Source organism: Bos grunniens, chromosome 20 (assembly GCF_055505025.1).
Source record: "Bos grunniens cultivar Pamir isolate PY7600 chromosome 20, Bosgru_T2T1.0, whole genome shotgun sequence".
Lineage (NCBI taxonomy): Eukaryota > Metazoa > Chordata > Mammalia > Artiodactyla > Bovidae > Bos > Bos grunniens.
Genome location: NC_141184.1, coordinates 36,995,318 through 37,018,494, shown reverse-complemented (window position 1 = coordinate 37,018,494; position 23,177 = coordinate 36,995,318). Strand labels below are relative to the sequence as shown.

Here is a 23,177-nt window from a genome sequence, read left to right as displayed (position 1 = left end):
AGCGGGGAATCGGGGCTGGGGGCATGAGCATTCACTCATTTTCATAGAGAGGAGGCAGAGGCCCATATGGTGTGACTTCTAAAGGACTATGGGGCATACAGCCTTCCCCCAAATCAATCTTCCATGCTTTGCTCCTGTTTTAAAAGTCACATTTTGTTTTAAAGTCAAGATTTTCCAAGTGTGTTTCCTGAAGCCCTGGGCTTCTTTATCAGTGCCTGTGGAGCTCTGGAGGATGCCAGATGGGTGGTCTCCCAGACCCCACTCTCACTCTGTTCCCACTTATTCCTATTTTATTTGTTTGAAAATTTTACTAGCAAATGAATTGAGCTATTTAGTTGGTAAGAAGGGTTTTACTAAGAAGTAAAAGCAAGAAGAACAATAACAAGAAAACTTCTGAGTCAAGTTGTCACTTTCAGCTGACAGTGTATGAACATGCCCAGCGCCGATGTGGATTAAGAACACAGGACACAGCATTCCCAAGAGTCACCGCAGGTCCCTTAGCAAAGAGCAGAGCTTTGAGGCTGGAACCCCAAATCTACAATATGATGGGGGTGCTTATGGGGGGAGGGGTGACTGGAACAGGTAAGGTGTCAAAAAAGGATGAAGAGGACCAAGGAAGGCTAAGCCCCAGGAAGTGACACACTTTAGGGACTTGGTAGAGTATGCAGCATAAGAACATGGAAATTTCCAGGGAAGGTGCTAAAAGGGGCAGAGGACACTGAAAAGATATGACACATAATATCAAATGTATCAAATGAAAGATTCAGCTGATGCCATATAAAGAACCTCAGATATCAAGTGAGGGGAGAAGCTGAAAACCAAGATGCAAATTTCTAAGTAAATTGCATGGAATCAGGTACATGATTTAGGGCCTTCACCCACTTTGGGGCTTCCCTGGTGGCTCAGATGGTAAAGCATCTGCCTGCAATACAGGAGACCTGGGTTCGATCCCTGGGTTGGGAAGATCCCCTGGAGAAGGAAATGGCAACCCACTCCAGTACTCTTACCTGGAAAATTCCATGGATGGAGGAGCCTGGTTGGCTACAGTCCATGGGGTTCCAAAGAGTTGGACGTGACTGAGCAACCTCACCACACCCACTTCAAGGGGATAAAGATTCCCCAACTGGAAATTAAGAGGGAGATTTAAGAGAAAGTTTTAGATAGAGAGGGGTTGCCCGGTGGCTCAGACCATAAAGAATCTGCCTGCAATGCAGGAGACCAGGGTTTGATTCCTGGGTCGGAAAATCCCTTGGAGAAGGGAATGGCTAGGAGGAGCCTGGTAGGCTACAGTCCATGGGGTTGCAAAGAGTCGGACATGACTGAGTGACTAACTCAACACTTTTAGATAGAGAAAGCCTTACTGTGAGTTCTACCCTCCACTCTGGGACAAGGAGTGAGTGTGAGGCTGACTCCTGCCTTGGAGTTTAGTAGGAGAGCTTTCAAAGGAGAAACTCTAAGAGAAACTGCTTCTGTTGCTGAGTTTGGGAGGTTCCTCTGACATATACTAAAGCCCCTCTGGTGCTCTGGAGGAGCAGAGAGAACTGTGCTTAGGAGATAACTTTGTCCCTCTTTGACTGCAAGTCAAGATCCGTGCTGCCTATAGCCAGGTGGAGATGTCCAGGGTCCTTTTATGTGGGATCCTAAAGACATGCATAAAAGAACTTCTGCCAGAGGACAGGGAATTGGGTTGGAGAAGATCTATGCAAGAAGAAGCACCAGAAAATCAGAGGCTGAGGGATGAAGGGAACAATAGATCAGAGATGAGGAGAACTGCTGTCATCTGAAAGCCAAGCAGGTTGGAAGTCTAGAGGACCATCTGTGAGGCTCTGAAAACAAGAAGGCAGCTTACAGACAGCATAATTAAGTAGGTTTTTTCTTTCCTTTTTGTCTTTCCTCTCCTATCTTTAACCTCAAAGTCAGAAAGAATAGCTGTTGACCGATGAGAAAGATGAACGAAGAGGCAAGAAGTTCATCATATCCTTTTCTCCAAAGACAAATTTGTCCAGTTCCGGCTCTAGCAAATGGAGGACGTTTTATTTGTGAATGCAAATTGGAGTTAATTAACATATTATGACTGAAGATCTTAATTTCTGAAATAAGACTTAAGAGATTGGGGGTCTCATTTTATAAAATTAGAATGACCAGAAATGTCATTATGCTTGATAGTTTTCTTCCACAGGCAGGAAAACAATATCTTCCCCAATGAGTTCATCTTAAAGTGGCAATCAAACAAAAATGCCTTTTAATGATAAGCCCATAAACTAGGCTTGTTTACAGAACCAGTTAAAAATGATTATAGGACAGAGTTGATCCCACCCCCATTTTAATGTCCTGGGCAGGTCTTCACACAGAGCTGAAAGGTAGCCATACACTGTGGTCAGGGGAACAGTGATAAATAGAAGGATCCAGGGAGGATCTGGAAGGTTGGGTGTATGTTTGCTTGTTTGGTGTCTTTTAGTTTTTCCTTGGGCTTCCCTGGTGGCTCAGTGGTAAAGAATCTGCCTGCCAATGTGGGAGATGTGTTCGATCAAGAAAATCCCCTGGAGAAGGAAATGGCAACTCACTCCAGTATTTTCGCCTGGGAAATCTCATGGACAGAGGAGCCTGGTGGGCAACAGTCCATGCATGGGGTAGCAAAAGAGTCAGACACCACTTAGCGACTAAACAAAAACAACAAAATTTTCCTTGCAGAAGATTCTTGCAGAGCATTCAGCCTAGGAAGTCTTTTGATTTCACCACATGGCAGAATTCTGCATAAACTCCACTTACTACAGTAAAAAGAAGTCTATCTTATGTATTCACACCATACACATAATATAGCTATATATCATACCATATACCCATCTCTATCTCCTATTTATATTTGTTTATAGGAAAATGAACCCTAGCCCTAAAAGTCCTTCTGTTTTCTTTCTTTAATTTTTTGGGAGGGGAGAGTAGTTTGTATCCTTTCAAAATATCAAGTTGGTCCTTATTTGCTTCTCTCAGCAAGACCATTCACAACTCAATAATGGGAAACACAGTCACAGAACAAGAAAGAAAAGAAAAATTAAACTCAGGAGAAAAAAGATATGGATTCATAAGACCAAAACAATAGGCATTCTAAAACAACCCAGCATTGATTAGGTGCAGCAGGAAATAGGGCTGGAATAATGGCTCAGGAATTACAGGAAAGAATCCCTTCCAGGTCTTTTAGCTAAGAGCAAGTATAGTATCTGTTCTTACCAGCTGTATCATCTATATGAGGACAATACAGTAAATGGAACAAATTTTTGGAGCAGGGAATTGGAATAGGAGCTTACTTACTTCTCTCTACACATACACCTGGTATTCTCCAGAAAAGGTGCAACTCCCTGTCATAACAACAGTTGCAAAATGTAGATTTTGCCTTCCTCACATTTTTTCATTTCTTTGTTCCTCTTCAGCACTTGCAAGTGAGGTATTAATTTTTCTCTGGAGGTTTCATGCAGCTTTGGCTCCACCCACTGTACTGTCACAGGGAGGATTTGGTTTCTTTTTCCTCCCTTTTTGGCCTCACATCTGTGACTTGGGGGCTTCCCAGGCAGTACTAGTGGTAAAGAACCCACCTGCCTACAGATGCAGGAGATGTAAGAGATGAGGATTTGATCCCTGGGTGGGAAAGATCCCCTGGAGGAGGGCATGACAACCCACTCCAATAATCTTGCCTGGAAAATCCCATGGACAAAGGAGCCTAGGAGTCCACAGTCCTAAGGGTCGCAAAGAGTCTGACCTGACTGAAGCAGCTTAACATGCACGCGTGACTTGGAGCCCATGGGTTGCTTTCTTTTGAGTATGGCATTGACCTCCATGGATTTTTAACCAAGTGTTTGGTGAGTATCTTCATTATTACCACCCTTTGGTTTTATTTGGTTTAGTTGCTAAATTGTGTCTGACTCTTGCTGACCCCATGTACTATAGCCTGCCAGGCTCCTCTGTCCATGTTATTCTCCAGGCAAGAACACTGGAGTGTGTCACCATTTCCTTCTCCAGGGGATCTTCCCAACCCAGGAATCGAACCCGGGTCTCCTGCACTGCAGGCAGATTCTTTACTGACTGAGCTACGAGGGAAGCTCTCTGCCACTGCTCTCATTGACCCAAGGCCTTTATTTCAGTAGCTCTCAGAGCAGCAGCAACCCCAAATTCAAGAATTAGTTTTACCCATTTTGTGTTAGATGGCATCTCTAGGCAACCAGTGCTTCAGCTACCTTCCAGGCTCCATGCTCTTCACCAATTCAAGCCTGACCATCAGATGTTTACACCTTCAATGGTCTGCCCCTTCCATCTTGCCCTTCTGGGTACCCTATGCCTATGGTCACAAGGAGCCAGGCTCTCCCAACCCTTTCAGTTTTCCAGTCTCTTACCCCATAAGGCTCTCTATATTCTCTTGGACATCTTCTTCAACCCTGCTCAGAATTCTGAAATCTTGTTCTTCATCCACTCTATTCTCAACTTCCTTCTCTTAAAAAAAAAAAAAAAAGAAAGAAAAGAGTTACAGGAATAAAATATCTGAGAACCCTGTTTCCTTGGGGTTTTAGGAAGCATTTCTAATGAGCTGTTTTATTCATAAAATAATTCATAACAGTTTATCTGAACACTGCCTGATAATCTTCTGGAAAAAATGTCTAATTCTATCCCTTGACCCACAGGGGAAGAGCTTGCATGTCATAAAAATTGAAGGGAGGCTTGTGCATTTCTGGATCCAACAAAAACAAGAGTGGCATTGATTAGTGTTGGCCCAGGTTTCCACCTTCTTACAGACAACACTAAGGTGCGTTTACTCATTTATGGCTTAGTAAGAGACAAGAGTTGAAGTCAATGGTAGTTTAGAGGAAAAGCTCAGTCTCCAGCCCATTACTAGCTGGGTGATGGCAACAAAGTCATTTAACCTCTCTAGGCCTCAGTGTCCTTACTTTAAAGCAAAACTGATACCAGCCCTAACCTTATAGGAGTTTTATGAAGATTCAACAAGCTAATGTTGATGTGGTGACCATGGTAAAGAACTGCTCATCTTTTATGTTGTGTGAATTACTGATGAATAACCCCAGCTTTTGTTGTTTGGGATCCACTATCATTTATTCCCACAAGGCTGCTCCCAGTTAACAGTCAAGCACAACACTGGCACCAATGCAGATCACTTGAGCTATAAGACCTCTGGCCCACAAAGGTGACTTTGGCTTAAAGACTCCCATTGACTTGGCAGAACAGTTCTTGGAATTGCATTGCAGCTTGAAAAAATCTCTTCCTATCCAGTCTTCCATCCTCCCTATCTTCTTCCACAAGCGTCAGATAATCACTGTGGTAAGAAGACTGCTGCCACTTTCTTCAACCTCCTCTTGTTTACCTTTCACATGTTTTTACCCACAATAAGCCTTTTTGTTTTTATCCAATCTTAGTGTATACAAACACAGTTGGTAAAAATCAACATCTAGTGTACAAAGATACACAAACATGTACAGTTATCTCTGATATGTAGTACTTGCTCTGTAAATAGCACTTTCATTATTAACAAATAGAGTGATTGGTAGCATAAACTTGGGAATTCAGAAAAAGGAAAAATCATTTCAAACCAAGACATTCAGAAAGATTTTGTAGGTAAGATAGATTTAGAGCTAGCTGGAAAAATCTCTAAAGTAAGATTTGTTCAAGATGGGGGTCTAGGAGAAAGAGGAGATAATAAAAGAAACACAGAGGGACTTACTCAGTGATCTAAGTGGTTAAAACTCTGCCTTCTAATGCAGGGAATGTGAGTTCAATCTCTTATCAGAGAACTAAGATCCCACATGCCATGGGGTGCAGCCAAAAGGAAAAAGAAACACAGAGAGTGGCTGGGAAATGGAGATGCTTCTAGATTGTCAGGAGTGTAGGGAACATGTGCTGTTGTAATTTTGTGTAAGTCTAGAAAAGTAGGTTGAGGATAAACTGGAGTGGAGTTGTATGAGCCAGTTGTGCTGTTGCACCAAGCAAACCCCAAATCTCAGTGGCTTACAACAACAGACATTTGTTTCTCATTTGTGTTGCATATTGGTGGCTCTTATGGCTCCATATCATATGTCTTCTCAACTTATTCTTTGACTCAGCCTGAAAGATATGTTCTTCCTTGAGAAACCTGGTTTCCCCAAGGCAAAGGACTGGCAGAAACATACGATGTCTTTCGAAGCTTCTGCCAGAGACAAGACCTATGTCATGTCTGCTCGTATTCTATTGCCCAAAATAAGTCATATGGCCACGCCTGACATCAGTAGAACAAGGGATACCCCTCCAACGCAGGAGACACTAAAAGTTACATTGCTGTGGATGAGGATATATAGTCCTCTCTCAGGAAAGAGGGCTAAATAGTTGATAACAAGCAATTGTTCTACCACAGGTGAGAAATTATTCAGTTGACCATACATCAACATTTAATATCTTTTAGCAGGCCAGTGAGATCATCAGGGTTGCCTGGATATGAGATGAAATGAAGGAGTAGAGAAGAGAGTAAGACTGTATTGAACCAGGTAGGAGACACAGACAGGCAGGCTAATGTCATGACAGCTGGTATTGACTGTGGCTTCTCTTCTGGGACTCAACTCTCTTGTCTTTGTTCTGAGACCTACACAAGAGGATGGAGAGGAAAGTCACCTGTTAGGACAAGGCACAATGAAGTCACTTTCTAAGTATCTAGATAAAGAGGGATGTAGGGCCAATTCTCAGGATAGGCCTCAGAAAACTGTGAAAGAGAAATCAGATTTATCTTCAGAGCCCACTCTCCTTGTACCTCTCCTTTCACAGGACCCCAGTTTCCATCCCTATGGAACAAGCCCCAGCTCACAGTGCTCTCCTTTGTCCCCAAGATGCCCAGGTGTCCCCACCTGTGATCCCTCACAGGCCCTCCCACACCCTCCCAAGTGACTCCCACTGCCTCTGGCCTGACCCTTCTGCTTCAACCCACCTTCTTCCAAGAACAACTTTCCAATCACTAATGTCATCCCATCCTCAGGGCCTGGCTAGGCAACTGGCTAGCTGTTCCCTTCAAAAACACAGTTCACTATAAAACATTACTTTACTACTAATTTTTTTTAATTTATTTTATTTTATTTTTTAACGTTACAATATTGTATTGGTTTTGCCATATATCGACATGAATCCGCCACAGGTATACATGTGTTCCCCATCCTGAACCCTCCTCCCTCCTCCCTCCCCATACCATCCCTCTGGGTTGTCCCAGTGCACCAGCCAGGTGGACAACTTCACCTCCAAAAAGCGGTCTCCTATATAAGCCAGTTGAAGAAGATATTCTTAAGCAAGGAAACCAGTTAGAAGCAGTTCTGAAACCAGATCACACAGGCAAGTTCTCAGTGTGTTAGCATCCTAGCACCCCATCTTGGCCCCTTCTTAGCAGACTATGTGGAGCGCATCACATATAATTTCTTGGTCTGCACAGGGTACAGTTAGATGATGTCAAACATTGCCTTCTATTATCCTGCATATATGCGTGCATGCTAAATCACTTCAGTCATGTCCGACTCTGTGCGACTCTATGGATTGTAGCCCACCAGGCTCCTTTATCCATGGGATTCTCTAAGCAAGAATACTGGAGTCAGTTGCCATGCCCTTCTCCAGGGGATCTTCCTGACCCAGGGACTGAACTCTCATCTCTTACATCTTCTGCATTAGCAGGTGGGTTCTTTACCACTAGCACCACCTGGGAAGCCCATCCTACAAATGCATTTTAATGAGAGTAGCAGCTTCAGAGCCAGGGACCAAGGCCTGAACATTCCAGAACCTATTACACAGTATAACCTAATATAATGATCATGCTGTGTGCTACAAAACTGCTGAAGGGTGGCAGTTCTCTTGCTGTAATCCTCACACACATGGACAAACTTTCTAAGTCACTATTTTTGATGGGAATAGAAAGGAAGGTCATGCTAGAGAAAAAGGTGACTCCCTGATCTGCCCATGATCCTTCCTGGTGGCTCAGTGGTAAAGAATCCACTTGTCAATGCAGGAGACATGAGTTCAAGCCCCAGGTCAGGAAGATCCCCTGAAGTAGGAAATGGCCACCCACTCTAGTATCTTTGCCTGGGAAATCCTATGGACAGAGGAGCCTAGAGGGTTACTGTCCATGGGATCGCAAAGAGTTAGACATGACTGAGCGACTGAACAACAGACCAGCACCAGTTTATTAAGTATGTGTGGGCTCATCTTGAGATGCAGGATCCTTTTCATCCACCAGAACATCAGAGTGCTGGTTGAGACCATTCAATATTAAAAAAAATAAATCAATCAACTCAATGATTCTAACATCTGCCCCTTGGGTGAATAAATAACCCGGCACCTTCTCACCAGTGGCATCAGGTCACAGGGTAATCTTCAGTACACCATCTCCCACAGGCACAGAGGAGAGGCAAAAGCCTTCTCCCACCACAGCTTCCAGATTTTCCGCTCTCAACAAGCAGTGCGTCCAGTTGGACCTGAAAATACATCGCCTGCTGCCAGTTGCTCCTGAGCCACCTCTGAAGTCGAGGGCCAGCTCTCCACTGAGCAAGGCTGAAAGCAAGTCACTTGGAGGCCTGTTTCCTCCGCAGCCCCACTGCCACATCGGTGCCCCCCACCCCCGCCCCCGCCCCCGTGCCTGGGACTCCGTGGGACTCCTGGCACCAGATTCCCTTCCACAGCGGAGACGGTCAGTCACCGCTCCTACCAACGGTGAGTTAAAAGGCATCTGTTTATGAATAAATTTTGCCAAATGTGAGTGGAGTGCGGCGACGGAAGAGGGCAAGACAGGGAAAGTTGTGCTGAGAGAGACTGGGAGGCTTGGGGCTGACTTGGCAGATGACAGGTTTTGTTACAGATTTTTAAAATAATGTTGCTTTAAGAACAGAATAGAAAGCCAAGCCAAGAAACATCAACAGTAAGTTTTCTTCCTTTCCACCCCCCGCCCCCACCCCCTCCCGCAAAAGATATGCTGAAGCCAGGTTTAATTTTATGTCAGGAAAGAATTCCCTCCTGAGACTTCCCTGGCTGTGGTTCAGTTGAGGATAATGTTTTCCAGCCATGTTTCCAGAGTCTCTCAAAGACTGAAAGGAAAACGGGCAATCTCGAAGCCTTTGCTTTGAAGCAGCAGGGGGCGCTGTTATGATAAAGAAACCGCGGGTGGTTTCTTCTTGGACGGAGGTGATGACTGAAATTCCGGCAAGGTTCTCTACCTTTTCTTTTCAGGACCAGGGAGTACCTAAAGAATAAAATATTTACAGATGCTAGCAAATTTTATGCCTCTGATTTTAATGCAAAGACTTCATGTTATATTTTACATCAAAAGGGAAGAAGTTCCAGCATCTGCAAGACATAAAAGTATTTCATGATTACTTCCATCACCGTGTAATAAAGCATATCTCATACAGTTATTGCAGTCCCAAAGTCCCCCATAGAAGTGGATGTTTAGAATTGGACTTCCAAGGCATAACAAAGAGCCATTGTAACCACCTTGCCAAAATCCACCTACCCTTACCATAGAAGATATATCAATGCTGCCCAGACTACTTCTGTCCAGTAATACTGGTTTTTAAATTATTTGGCCCATTTAAAAATTAAGGGAGAGGTTGGGAGGCCACACTCACTGATTATCATTAGAAACAATATTTGCTCTGTTTCTTACCAGGTTGTTTTAAGGTCCTACATTAAAACACACAGTGGGACTTCACACACAGTCAAGGAGTAAATGACTGTTACTACACATATACTGTACTACCTGTAACTGTGTTATTATGAATGTTAATGCATTTTAGCTAATTCTCATGGCCCCCTACCTCTGATTACTTATTTCATTCTAGCATCAACAGAATCCTTATGCATAAAACCTTCTGGAGCTAAAATTCTACAGTATCTCATACACATTTCTGTCAGTGTTACTTATACATTGTTAAGAATATCCCCAGGAGTAGTAGAATAGGCTTCTAGGGGAGTTAGTTAAGGGAATGCTGAAGTTCAGGGAAACAGTCCCAGAGAAGAGGGAGGTGATGGGGAATTGGCTGGAACATAAAGGATTTAACAGGAGAAGAAGCATCATTCATGGAGGAAGCTGAAAAATCAGAAGACCTCTCCAAACATGTATATAGGTAATATAATACCCCCAAGGGCTTTCCTGATGTCTCAGAGGGTTAAGAATCCACCTGCAGTGCAGGAGTCCTCCGTTTGATCCCTGGGTTGGGAAGATCCCCTGGAGGAGGGCATGGCAACCCACTCCAGTATTCTTGTCTGGAGAATCCCCATAGACAGAGGAGCCTGGTGGGCTACAGTCCATGGGGTTGCAAATAGGCAGACAGGACTGAGCAACTAAGCAGAGTACAGCACATATGACTTCAAAGACTAATATTATATGGTGCAAGGAATTCTATTACAGCAGACTGCCTCAGATTTTCAGAGTGAATATGGGAGAATGACCTGAGAAAGCAAGAAATTGGTCAGAAAATAGACTTAGACTAATAAGGGACTGGCAGGAACAGAGTCTACAAACAAGAACAATGCAATATATATATATATGTATATATGTGTGTGCACGTGTGTGTGTGTGTATTGCTTATGGCAACTCCAATATTCTTGTGTGTGTGTGTGTGTGTGTGTGTGTGTATTGCTTATGGCAACCCCAGTATTCTTGTCTGGGAAATCTCATGAACAGAGGAGCCTGATGGGCTGCAGTCCATGGGGTTGCAAAGAGTCACACACAACTTAGTGACTAAACAAACCACAAAAAACGGAGGTGTGAAATTGTTGAGGGAACAGAGACATAGTTAGAAGTAGCTCAAACATGGCCTAGTCTTCCCTCAGAAGAATTGTGAGAGAAATTACTCTTAATATTCTCTAGTATCATGAAATACTTTGCATTTCTGCTCTAGAGAGAACAAACATATCAGCTATTTCCAAACATGGATGGTTTACATAATATATCTCCTAATATATGAATCAGCAGAGTTCTCAATGGTTCTGGAAAGTTTCAGATCATCCTGAAACTGGTTAGCTACTCATTCTAAACTGATCTGAGTAGGAGCTGCCATACATCTTCACTTCATTTTTATATTGTGAGCCCCTTTGGGTATTTCTGCACGTCCTCCATGGGTACCTCTGACCATGTTCTGATCCCCAGAGGGTTCAGTAGGGACATTAGTGAATGGTGCTACCTGTCAGATTTAGTGATTAATCAGTGAAGGAAAATTTGCTTTGATATCAGTTTGGGGTTGAATTTTGGTTGAACTTTGTGCACAGCGTCTATGAATTTAAATGAGTTTCCACATGAACCTACTTTAGAAAGCAGTGGTAACTCAACAAGAAACATAAATCCTCTGTGTTTCTCAATCGTTCTTCCCAATTGTACAATATCAAGTATTAATTCTCTACTGGGTAGTAGGTTTCCTCTGGTATCCAGGGCAATGTCATAGTTTTCCAGTTGTTTTCAGATATTAAGGGCTTCCCTGATAGCTCAGTTGGTAAAGAATCCTCCTGCAATGCAGGAGATCCCAGTTCGATTTCTGGGTTGGGAAAATCTGCTGGAGAAGGGATAAGCTACCCACTCCAGTATGGCAACCCACTCCAGTACCCTTGCCTGGAAAATCTCATGGACAGAGGAGCCTGGTGGGCTGCAGTCCACGGGGTCACAAAGAGTCAGACATTACTGAGTGACTTCACTTTCACTTTCCAGTGCGCTTGGGCTTCCCTTGTGGCTCAGCTGGTAAAGAATCCGCCTGCAGTGTGGGAGACCTGGGTTCAATCCCTGAGTTGGGAAGATGCCCTGGAGAAGAGAAAGGCTACCCACTTCAGTATTCTGGCCTAGAAAATTCCATGGACTGTATAGTCCATTGGGTCACAAAGAGTCGGACGCAACTGAGCGACTTTCACTTTCAGATATTAAGCCGCAGTCCAGCCATTCATTTATAGTTTATCTTCACCTTCTACCCACTGCCAATCCAAGTATGAACTGGTGCCCTATCTGAGGCCTATTTCAAGGGTACCACCACCTTGTGTCCCCCTTCTAGGATTACCCTTCAGGGGTGTTGAGCTGAGAGGTGCACAAGGAATTGGAAGAACACCAAGCCAACCAGATACCACCATAATGTCTCTGTCCTCATGAGTGCTCCTTCTCTGGACACAGCCTGGCCATTGATGTCCACTGTGAGGCAGGCTCCAAATTCTGACTCTGGGGGCTAGAGGTATGAGTTCTTTGAGATCCAATGATTTGAGAAGTTGGAAATCCATTTTCAGCTCTTGTCACTGCCATGTACTCCATTGTCTTCTGTAGCTGGAGTGTGGTGGGGAAACTGTCTTGGAATTGGGGCGACTCAACCTCAAATTTATTCAAACCCGCATCCACTTGACCCACAGATATTTCCTTTCTTGGCCATTAAACTGAGTGCCCCAACACTGTCCCCTCCCTCTAGCCCTTTCACCAAGACTCATCTTCCCTGCTCCCATGATAAATTCAAGTTCTTTTCCTCAGCAAATGCCCAGCTGGAGGACCAAAGGATACAACAGTCTTTATGAATAATTCTCTTAGAATCCCTAAGGAGGTTTTTAGGGATAAAGGCCAGGTATCCCGATTTCCATTCCCCATGAGAAGGGAGTTGCCTCTCATCTCATACACACTCTATTCTATTGACCCTTGGGTTTACCTCCTCACTCCCTAGCTGCCAGTTTTTTAGTGTAGCAATGTAGCAGAGGGCTTCCCAGGTGGCTCAGTGGTAAAGAATCTGTCTGTAAAGCAGGAGACACAGGTTTGATTCCTGGGTCAGGAAGATTTCCCCAGGAGAAAGATATGGCAATCCCTTCCAGTACTCTTGCCTGGGAAATCCCATGGACAGAGGAGCCTGGCGGGCTACAGCCTTTGAGGTCGCAAGAGTTGTACATGGCTTGGTGACTAAAGAACAACAAAGTGTAGCAGATGGAGGCTGGTAGTAGCTGGCCACACTTATCACCTCTTAAGAATGTTGAGTCTGACTCCAGTGTCTGTCAGTGCAGTTACTGAGTTCTTTCTCTGTCCTTTCCCTTGAGTCTTAGTTGCCAATCTCGGGTGTCCCACTGATAGAACAAAATGGAAGTAAACAAAGTTCTTTGGAAGAAAGAAAGTATAGAGTAAACATAAATACTTAGGACAGCTATTTGGAATCATTTGGGCCATTCTTAAGAGTTTTCATTATTACCTATTACAATAGCTTCATTTTCATTTAACCAATAAGAACCAAACGTTTATCACAAGTCAGACATAATGATAGACTTTGACACTGCAGAAGAGAAGACATAGCCCCTGCTCTTTCAGAGTCCTTCACTATTGTGTAATATTTACAACACAGCATCCTGATGCTAGTGTGAAGGTAGGTTAAGGCCGCTAACAGCAGACAGAGGACATGCTTCTCCAGAAGTCGGGGTAGATTTCAAAGAAGAGACATTATCTGATGTGGCTCTTGAAAAATGAAAGCCATCAGTCATTAGGTAGGAAAAAGAAAATAGGGGGAAACATCTCAAAGAGAGATAATGATGACATGTGCAATGACAAAGACTCAGCACATACGCCTTTGGAGGGTGTGCTAAGTCGCTCAGTCGTGTCTGACTCTGTGGCTCTATGGACTGGGGCCTGCTAGGCTCCTCTGCCAGTGGGATTTCCCAGGCAAGAGTACTAGAGTGGGTTGCCATGTCTTCCTCCAGGGGATCTTCCCCACCCAAGGATATTCCCCAAACTCTCATCTCCTATGTTTTCTGCAATGGCAGGTGGATTCTTAACCACTAGTGCCATCTGAGAATCCTTTGGGGTGGAGTGACGCCAAAAGATGGGCCTAGCAGAGCCACTTGAATCTAAACTGCAGGTGGCTTTAGATTGTCTGTTAAGGAGTTTCGGGTTTTTCTGCATGTGAAATGGGGAATATCAAAGGTTTTAAAGCAAAGGGCCAAGTCAAAGAATGTCATGTTCATAAGTCTCTGACCTCAAAGTAGACTAGGATAAGAAAACAAGGAGTTAGGAAACAGTTGTGATCACCTGGGGGGAATTGATGAGTGCCTGAACTCCGTGTACAGTGTCAGGAAGAAAGAGAAGGAACAGATAGGAGAAAACTTTCAGAGAAGAATGGAATTGAGAATGACTCAGTGATTTTAAGCTTGGGTGTCTGGGTACATGGAAATAGTCTGCTAAGATAAGGAGGAGCACAGGAAGATCTGGCTGAGGAGGAGATAAGGGTGCAGTTGGGGACATGTTACACTGGAGATGAACTGTGGGAAAGCTAGGAGGTATTTGGGCAGGAGTTCAGGAGAAAAGTCTAGGTTAAATGTGGGAATAATTGGTGAGCAGACGAGGCTTGAGCCTAGCTGAGTGACTGTGAGAATATCCAGTGAGAATATGTAGAAAGAGAGCAAGATGCTAAGGATAGAACATTTAAAGGGCCACAAGGAGTGAGAAGGGAGTTCTGGAAAAGGGGTAAGAGAAAAATCATTAAGAGAAGAAATCAGGACACAGCCTCTCTCAAAAGGGAAGGCCAGGGGAATGTCAAACAAGACAGAAGTAGTTCCAGTGTTAGATGTTAGATAAAAGTATGCAGAATAAAAACCAAAAAGAAATGGTTATGAGATAAAGAACTTGCAAAGTACTGGGGTGATGCTAACTTTAAGCAGACCATGTTTTTCTTATGTTTAGATAATTGAAAGGAATATCTTAAAATAGGTGTTTTAGAGAACTTTTAGCTGTCTCTTGGATCAGAAATCTCTGGAAATGCTGATTTTTCCATAGACCATGAAATGTGCTTATATTCTTACATTTTTTCTTTAGGATAAACATTTTTTTAGCAAATAAGCAAAAAAAGGCATTTTTTTTGTTTGTTTGTTTTGAAGGGGTAAACTATATATGAAAATGGCCATAACTGAAAGAGTTGGAAGTGATAACAGCAATTTTTCTCTGTAGGAAAGGAAATAACTTAGATTCAGGAAAAGTAGCTTGCTGACAAGGCAGTCAGTCACATGGCTCCCTGAAGGAAGTTAAGAGACTGGTTTTTTAAGGTCATAGTTCTATGAAAAGTGAAGTTGAGGTTCACATGAATAAAGTTTTCTTTGGTTATAATGAGTGGACGGTCAAAAAAAAAAAAAAAAATCCAGCAGAAACACAAAAGGCTGAGGTAGTAATGCCTCTCTCCATTCTACAAGCTTAGAAATGTCAAGTCAGATTATTTGCTGAAAGAGTAAACATCTTGAAATATGGTAAGAAAATGCATAAGTAGAATTTATTTAACATTCTATTTCCATTCTATGCATGTAAATGCATATTTTCTTGAACAAAACATCAAAAGTAAAACTTTTGCAAAAAAAAAGCATTCTCCTTTTGTGAAGTCTTGGATCAAAGGCTCATCATATAAATATACATTATGTTTTCTTATATTCGTGTAATTCCCTGGTGGCTTAGACGGTAAAGCGTCTACCTACAATGTGGGAGACCAGGGTTCAATTCTTGGGTTGGGAAGATCTCCTGGAGAAGGAAATGGCAACCCACTCCAGTATTCTTGCTTGGAAAATCCCATGGATGGAGAAGCCTGGTAGGCTACAGTCCATGGGGTCGCAAAAAGTCAGACACGACTGAGCAACTTTACTTTCTTATATCCATAGATAACACATTGTCAAATAAAAATGATACCTTTAGGTTATTGCTACTTAAGACAGTATCTTGTGATATATATGGACTTAAAGAGGATGGAGGAGAAAGGAGATATTGATAAAATTAATTAAATGCCTACTGCAGGCATGTGCTGAAAATTCTGGTAATATTCATGACAAGCTCTGTGAGTTGTGTCCAGTGCTCAAAGAGTTTGGGTGTACTCCACTTTGGCACAGGTCTTCTAAGCTCCCCAAGCCTTACTCTGTTTATTCAGTCATAATGCAATTATCAAAGACGATGAACCCATTCTCATTTTGAGTCAGGGATAACTGGGATCTAAGAATAAATAGGGGCTTCCCTTGTGGCTCAGCTAATAAAGAATCCACCTGCAATGCAGGAGACCTGGATTCAATCCCTGGGTTGGGAAGGTCCCCTGAAGAAGGGAAAGGCTACCCACTCCAGTATTCTGGCCTAGAGAATTCCATGGACTGTATAGTCCATGGGGTCGCAAAGAGTCGGACACGACTGAGTGACTTTCATTTCACTTCAAGAATAAATAGAGATGGACAAATTAAAAGATTATCTTGGCACCTCACTATGGATTGCTTTGTCTCTCCAGGTTTCATCTCTTGACTCTCTTTTGGAAAGCAAGCCTGTTTAATAGTCATAAAGACACAGGAGTCTACCTAGATAATTTGCCTTTTCCTTGAATTGTACATTCTTTTATAACCTCAGAGATTTATCTATGCCTGCATTCTACCCAATGTGGAATCTGTCTGACACTGTGAAGCATCTGAATCAAATATCTAGGCCTAATCACCACACAGACTTGAGTTCCAATACCAGCCCACTTTCACCAATTAGCTGTATACTGAGGCAAGTTGGTTAACCATTTAAAGTAAAATTGGGATGATTAAAATTCCTTCTTTGGGGGACTAGTATCAAGACTAAATGTGATACTATTTTTTATAACATTCTTGGTATAGTGCTCTGACCTTAAATGATAGTTGGGAGAAAAACAGACTGGGGTTCTTTCGGTTACCTGGAGCTTATCTTTTTTAACTATTTATTTTGTATTCAGGTATAGCTGATTAACAATGTTATGACAGTCTCAGGTAACATCAAAGGGATTCAGCCATGCATATGCATGTATGTATCTTCCCCCAAACTCCCTTCCCATCCAGACTGCCTGGAATTCGTATTTTAAATAACAGTCTTTCCCATTTTCAAAATGTCATCATGTTATAATGCCTTTCCATCAATCAAGCCAAAATCTATCTTATTCTTACTTTTTCCCACTAATTCTGTCCTCTGGAACACCATGAAATAAATCCAGTTTTCAAATATTTCCATTTCATTCAATACTGAACTGTCCATTGTTGAGGAACCAAATGAGCAAGACATAATTTTAGGCTCAAATAATCTCAGGTAATAGAGGAAAGAAGATACATAGACAAATAATATACCTTCACAGTACACTATTTGAAGTGTGTAGGGGTCCAGAAATATACAGTGTGCATTCAATTATTATACAAACAGAATATGCATAAAGGACAGGAAGAAATTAATTATTGGAACACAAAGATAGAGATGAAGCCTGTGCTTGAAAAAAATTTGTGGGAGAGGAGTTGTGCTATGCTCTGAAGGATGTGTAAGACACAGGAGCACCCTGAAGGAAACTGCATGTGCAGAAACACGCAGGCAATGTTCAGAAAGCAAGGGGCCATGCAGTGGACAATAGGCATGACTCTGTGGTGTCAAGCGATATTGTGGTCTATATATGCACGAAACATCAGGGTAACCTGAACCAAACCAATGCTTCTCGTGTAACTGTTATAGTTAGTAACACAGTCATCATTGTGTATTTTCTTCATCCATCAGTATTCACAGTACAAAGCTAACATAGATAGTCACTGAAAATCATTCGTGTTAAAAAAAAAATCTTACATGAAAAGTTCGGGACATACCAGGTCTAAGTACAGAGTAATGAGTAGAAGTGAGCCATTTTTTTTTTTTTCTCCCAGCTGGCATAGTTGCCTCCCTTCCCCTTTCATTTATTCAAGGACACCATGCTGGAAATTTGCCCATATTAACTTTCTCCTTACTTCTACAGCTTTCTCATTAACCAAACAGATATGCTGTGACTTCTCCCAGTCTGGAAAACAGTTCACCTCAACACTGCTTCTACCTCCAACCAACTACTTTCTACAGGGGGGTAAAAAAAAAATCTTAGGAAAGAAAATGGTGTATGTATATAGTTCCCATTTCCTGTTCAAGTTTTTTTGTTGTTGTTGTTCAAGTTTTTTTTTTTTCCCCCCTCTGTGGGTTTTGCCTTCAACACACATCTGCTGTCTGACTGCATATCACGACACGTACCACTACCATTCTAGCCCAACGCATTGTCATGTCTTTTGGATCCCAATAGTTTCTGACATGGTCTTCCCATTTTGGGTTTTTTTGTTTTGTTTTGTTTGTTTTTTGCCATTAGTTTGCTCTACTTTATTTCCAACGTAGCATCTGGACGTGATTCTGCTCAAGCATATGTCAGATCATGTCATTCCTCTGCTCAGAACCCACTGAAGCTTTCCATCCCGTTCAGAGTGGAGAGTGGCATTCTCTCCACAGTAATCTCTCAGGACCCATGCTCTCCAGCCTCATGCTTCCATATCATTCCTTGAGCTTCCCAGACTTGTCTCATTTCAAATAACTGTGTGCCATATGCTTACTTATCTGCTGGCAAGTTTTCTGTTTTCAGAATGATTTCTATTGCTTGTAATAGGTTGGTCTACAGTGAAAACTAGTTCTCTTTGTGATTTGAAAACACCGTCTACAAACTCCATTATTAAAACACATTTATTTTTTAAAGTGTATCCCTAATGCTTTACTAATTTTTTATCATGTGGACCCTTTTCAGCTTTCATCCTCTTAAATTATCTTTATTGTTGTACATGCCTAACACCTCCCTTCTACTTGAAGGTCTCTCCCACTTTTTCTTCAGAAGTACTGGTCCTTGGAAATAGGTCCACCCTCCATGAGTGCTCTACAGTCTCAGTCACTAGATCGTCCTCTTCAGTTCCCAGCCCTTCGGCAGTTCACAGAATTCTGTCTTTGGTCCTCTGCTCTTTGTACATATTCAGTCTGGGAAATCTCATCCTTTCCCTAATGCATATCTCCAACTATACACTGAGTGCTCCCAACCTGAACTCCAACTTCCCTCCTGAGCTCTGTTCCCAGTTGCCTTCCAGCCAGCTGTTTCAATATGTTCCAGTGTCATTTCAGACTTAATACATCCCAAATTGGACTCGTTAAATTTCTTTGCAGTTAGCTTTTCAAGCAAGTCAAACTGTCAGTAAATGCACCACTAGCCATCTAGACACCATTTTACAAATCTCCAAGTCCTTACTTCTCTGCCACATTCCTTTTCTTGCAGAGATCCTTAGAAGGCATCTTTCCAAGCCCACAGTCTGCATCTTTGAACAAAACAGTGTGTGTAGCTTAACACAAATATATCCCTAAAATTAAAAGCTACTTTCTGTGTCCAACAGAACAGTCTTCGGCACCCTAAAATGATAGATGTGGATTCTGAATACCAAAAAATCTGGGTTTATAGTCTGGCATTGCCTTTTGTGGCTTTAGGAAAGTTAGTAAGCTTTCTTGAATCTCAGCTTTCTTGTCTGCCAAGAGAGATAATAATGATTACTTCACACATTCTTTGGGAAGATTAACTGAAATAAATAATATGCTCACCCCTAGTGACACACTGATACTTTTAAGAGACACTCAAAATATTTAATTTCCTTCATTCTCTCCTATCAAATGAGGCAATTATACTGGCTTAAAAATTCCTTTGCTCAAATATGTTTGAAATGTGATACCATCCCTTAAAGAACAGGTTGTAAAAGTAGTCCAGCTGTGATTTAATATTGAGAAAGTCAAGCAGAGGGAGTCAGTTGAAGAATGTAATTCACCTGATTCACAAGCCATCTGATGTTATCTGGAAGGTACCAGTGATCTTTTCCATGACATCTTATTACAAAATGGTATGTTCTCTTTGTTCTGTTCTGTGGAGTGATGGGTATTTGTTCTTAGACTAAGATCATTGGAATTCTCCAAAACAAGTGAATAGAATTAAAGAAGCAGATTGGTAGTGATTTAAAGCCTAGATTCTGAGTAGAGCTGCCAAAATTCAAATCCGCACACTAGCTATGTAGTCTGAGGCCAATTATTTGATTTCTCCATGTCTCAATTGTAATGTAGTGTTGCTGTGAGGATTAAATAGTGTAAAGAATTAAAGGACAGAGGAAAGATCCATTTAACACAGCACTAAAGAGCCACTGATAAAGAATTCACTTGCCAACGCAGGAGACACAGGTTTGATCCTGGGTTGGGAAGATCCCCTGGAGAAAGAAATGGCAAACCATTCCAGTATTCTTGCCTGAGGAATCCTACAGACAGAGGAGGCTGGCAGACTATAGTCTTCGGGCTATAGTCCATGGGGTCACAAAGAGCTCGACAACTTAGGACTAAACAGCCACAAATGAGCCACTGAACACATGCCCTCAGGGAGTGAGCAAAACCTGGAGGTTTCTTCCATAAGAAGAGAGCAGGATTTCCCTGATTTAAGGGAAATACCAGAGTTATTATTAAACAGTAAGTATGACAGTTGACAACTTTAAGACATCTAAGAGTTTTTAAATATTGATTTTAAATACTGTTCTATATAATCTCATTCTTTAGGTTCTGAAGAAAAGTCAAGTTTCTTATTTAGTGCATAATTTAGAGCACTAAATTTAGGTTTTTTAAGGCAAAGCTATTCTGTACTAAAAACCCATGTTATTCTTATTATTTATTTCCATCCCTCTTTAACATTCACACACAGAAACAACCTTGTCCTTGGACCTATGCTTCCATTAAGGAACACCATTATTCACTTCACTGCAGTTGTCATAATAATGTGTATGGTCCTAAAAAGAAAGATGTAACCCAGATAGGGCTTGAACTTGCTAAGTTTGTATTTTCAAACCTATAAAATAATGGCAAGTATCACAAGTAAGGAAAGAGACTACTGCTGATTTTCAAGAATGATTTTAACTGGATAATGATAACCAACTATACTGCAATCACCATGATCCTTTCACCATTAGCTTACTATAAAACATTTCACTGTCCTCTCTCCAAAACTCCCTTCTTACAACAAACTCTCCTACTGACTCTCTAATGACTCACCACTAGATTCTCTTTTGGCTACTGTCTTCTCACTAAGGTAAAAGAATTACACTCTCTGAAGTATTTGCATCATACCTCCACAGAAACCCAGATAAAGTTGGGGCATGGAATTTTAGCATCCAATAAATAATCTCAATTCCTGACTTAACTGAGCATGTTAGGGACTATAGAAATCAAGCTTGGAAAATCAGTTCTATCTTCTATCTACTCAAACAATCATTTTCACCATGTAAAAATGCTCCTATCTTTTCTATCACTACAACTTTACTATGAGGTAGCCACTAAAATGGGAAATAAAGTCCAATTTTAGTAATGGCACCCCCCAGGTAGATCAGAGCTAACTTGAGCAAAATTAATTAATTGTTTTGTGTCTCAGTTCAGGAAGCAACAGTTAGAACTAGACATGGAACAATAGACTGGTTCCAAATCGGGAAAAGAGTACTTCAAGGCTGTATATTGTCACCCTATTATTTAACTTAAATGCAGAGTACACCATGTGAAATGCTGGGCTGGATGAAGCACAAGCTGGAATCAAGATTGCTGGGAAGAAATATCAATAACCTCAGATATGCAGATAACATCACCCTTATGGCAGAAAGTGAAGAAGAACTAAAGAGCCTCTTGATGAAGGTGAAAGAGGAGAGTGAAAAAGTTGGCTTAAAACTCAATATTCAGAAAACTAAGATCATGGCATCCGATCCCATCACTTTATGGCAGATAGATGGGAAAGCAATGGAAACAGTGAGAGACTTTATATTTTGGGGCTCCAAAATCACTGCAGATGGTGACTGCAGCCATGAAATTAAAAGACACTTGCTCCTTGGAAGAAGAGTTATGACCAACCTAGACAGCATATTAAAAAGCAGAGACATTACTTTGCCAACAAAGGTCCATCTTGTCAAAGCTATGGTTTTTGCAGTAGTCATGTATGGATGTGAGAGTTGGACTATAAAGAAAGCTGAGTGCCAAAGAATTGATGCTTTTGAACTGTGGTGTTGGAGAAGTGGAGAAGACTCTTGAGAGTCCCTTGGACTGCAAGGAGATCCAACCAGTCCATCCTAAAGGAAATCAGTCCTGAATATTCATTGCAAGGACTGATGCTGAAGCTGAAGCTCCAATACTTTGGTCACCTGATGCAAAGAACTGACTCTTTTGAAAAGACCCTGATGCTGAGAAAGATTGAAGGCAGAAAGAGAAGGGGACAACAGAGGATGAGATGGTTGGATGGCATCACTGACTCAATGGACATGAGTTTGAACAACCTCCAGGAGTTGGTGATGGACAGGGAGGCCTGGTGTGCTGCAATCCATGGGGTCACAAAGAGTTGGACACAACTGAACAGAACTGAACTGACTTTCCTCATCTGAAAATGGATATTGAACAATATTACCTATATCATTGGATTATTGTGAAGATGAATTGATGTAATTTATGCATAATGTCTGGGACAGTACCTTGCATACATTAAGTGCTTAATAAACTACTATTGGAGAAGGCAATGGCACCCCACTCCAGTACCCTTGCCTGGAAAATCCCATGGATGGAGGAGCCTGGTAGGCTGCAGTTCATGCGGTCGCTAAGAGTCGGGCAGGACTGAGCGACTTCACTTTCACTTTTCACTTTCATGCATTGGAGAAGGAAATGGTAACCCACTCCAGTGTTCTTGCCTGGAGAATCCTAGGGACGAGGGAGCTTGGTGGGCTGCCGTCTACGGGATCGCACAGAGTCGGACACGACTGAAGCAACTTAGCAGCAGCAGCAAACTACTATTACTATTGTTATTTAGCTTCCCAGGTGGCTCAGGTAAAAAATTCTTTCCAGGTAAAGAATCCACCTAAAAAAAAAAAAAAAAAAAAAAAGGAATCCACTTGTCAGTGCAGGAGCCACAGAAGACTCAGGTTGGATCCCTGGGTCGGGAAGATCCCCTGAAGAAGGAAATGGCAACCGACTCCAGTGTTCTTTCCTGGAAAATTCAATGGCCAGAGAAGCCTGATGGGCTACAGTCCATGGGGTCACAAAGAGTTGGACACAAGTAAGCAACTGAGGACACACACAGTATTGTTATTGTTTCCATTTTATTCAATTACTGAAAATAAAGCAAGCTAAGACAGGAGCAATATGGAATGCCAGGATATATGAAAACCTTCAAATATATATGTTTTAAATAAGAGTCCAAGCTACTCAGCTAAAGAAACCTGAAATCTCTGCAAGCTGTAGTAGTATACCTCAAAATCTAAGTACAGTGAATACTGGACAGGAAGGACAAAAATAAATAAATAAAAATAGAAATTCAGTTTCAAACTGTGCTTTACAAAACAATATGTGACATTTT

The 23,177-nt window shown here is 42.0% G+C and overlaps 1 protein-coding gene and 1 pseudogene across 2 annotated transcripts in view; both read left to right on the top strand.

The window, feature by feature from the left end:
• Nucleotides 1-3,176: 3,176 nt before the first annotated feature.
• Nucleotides 3,177-3,354, top strand: LOC147350260 (U2 spliceosomal RNA; annotated as a pseudogene).
• A 5,041-nt stretch (nucleotides 3,355-8,395) lies between these two features.
• DAB2 (DAB adaptor protein 2) overlaps nucleotides 8,396-23,177 on the top strand; it is a 209,856-nt gene continuing 195,074 nt past the window's right edge. The window contains exon 1 of one of the 2 annotated variants that reach the window (XM_086361538.1): nucleotides 8,396-8,709. The gene's annotated coding sequence lies outside the window, so the exon portion shown is untranslated. The remainder of the gene's footprint in view (nucleotides 8,710-23,177) is intronic. The other variant, XM_086361530.1, reaches the window with a different exon arrangement.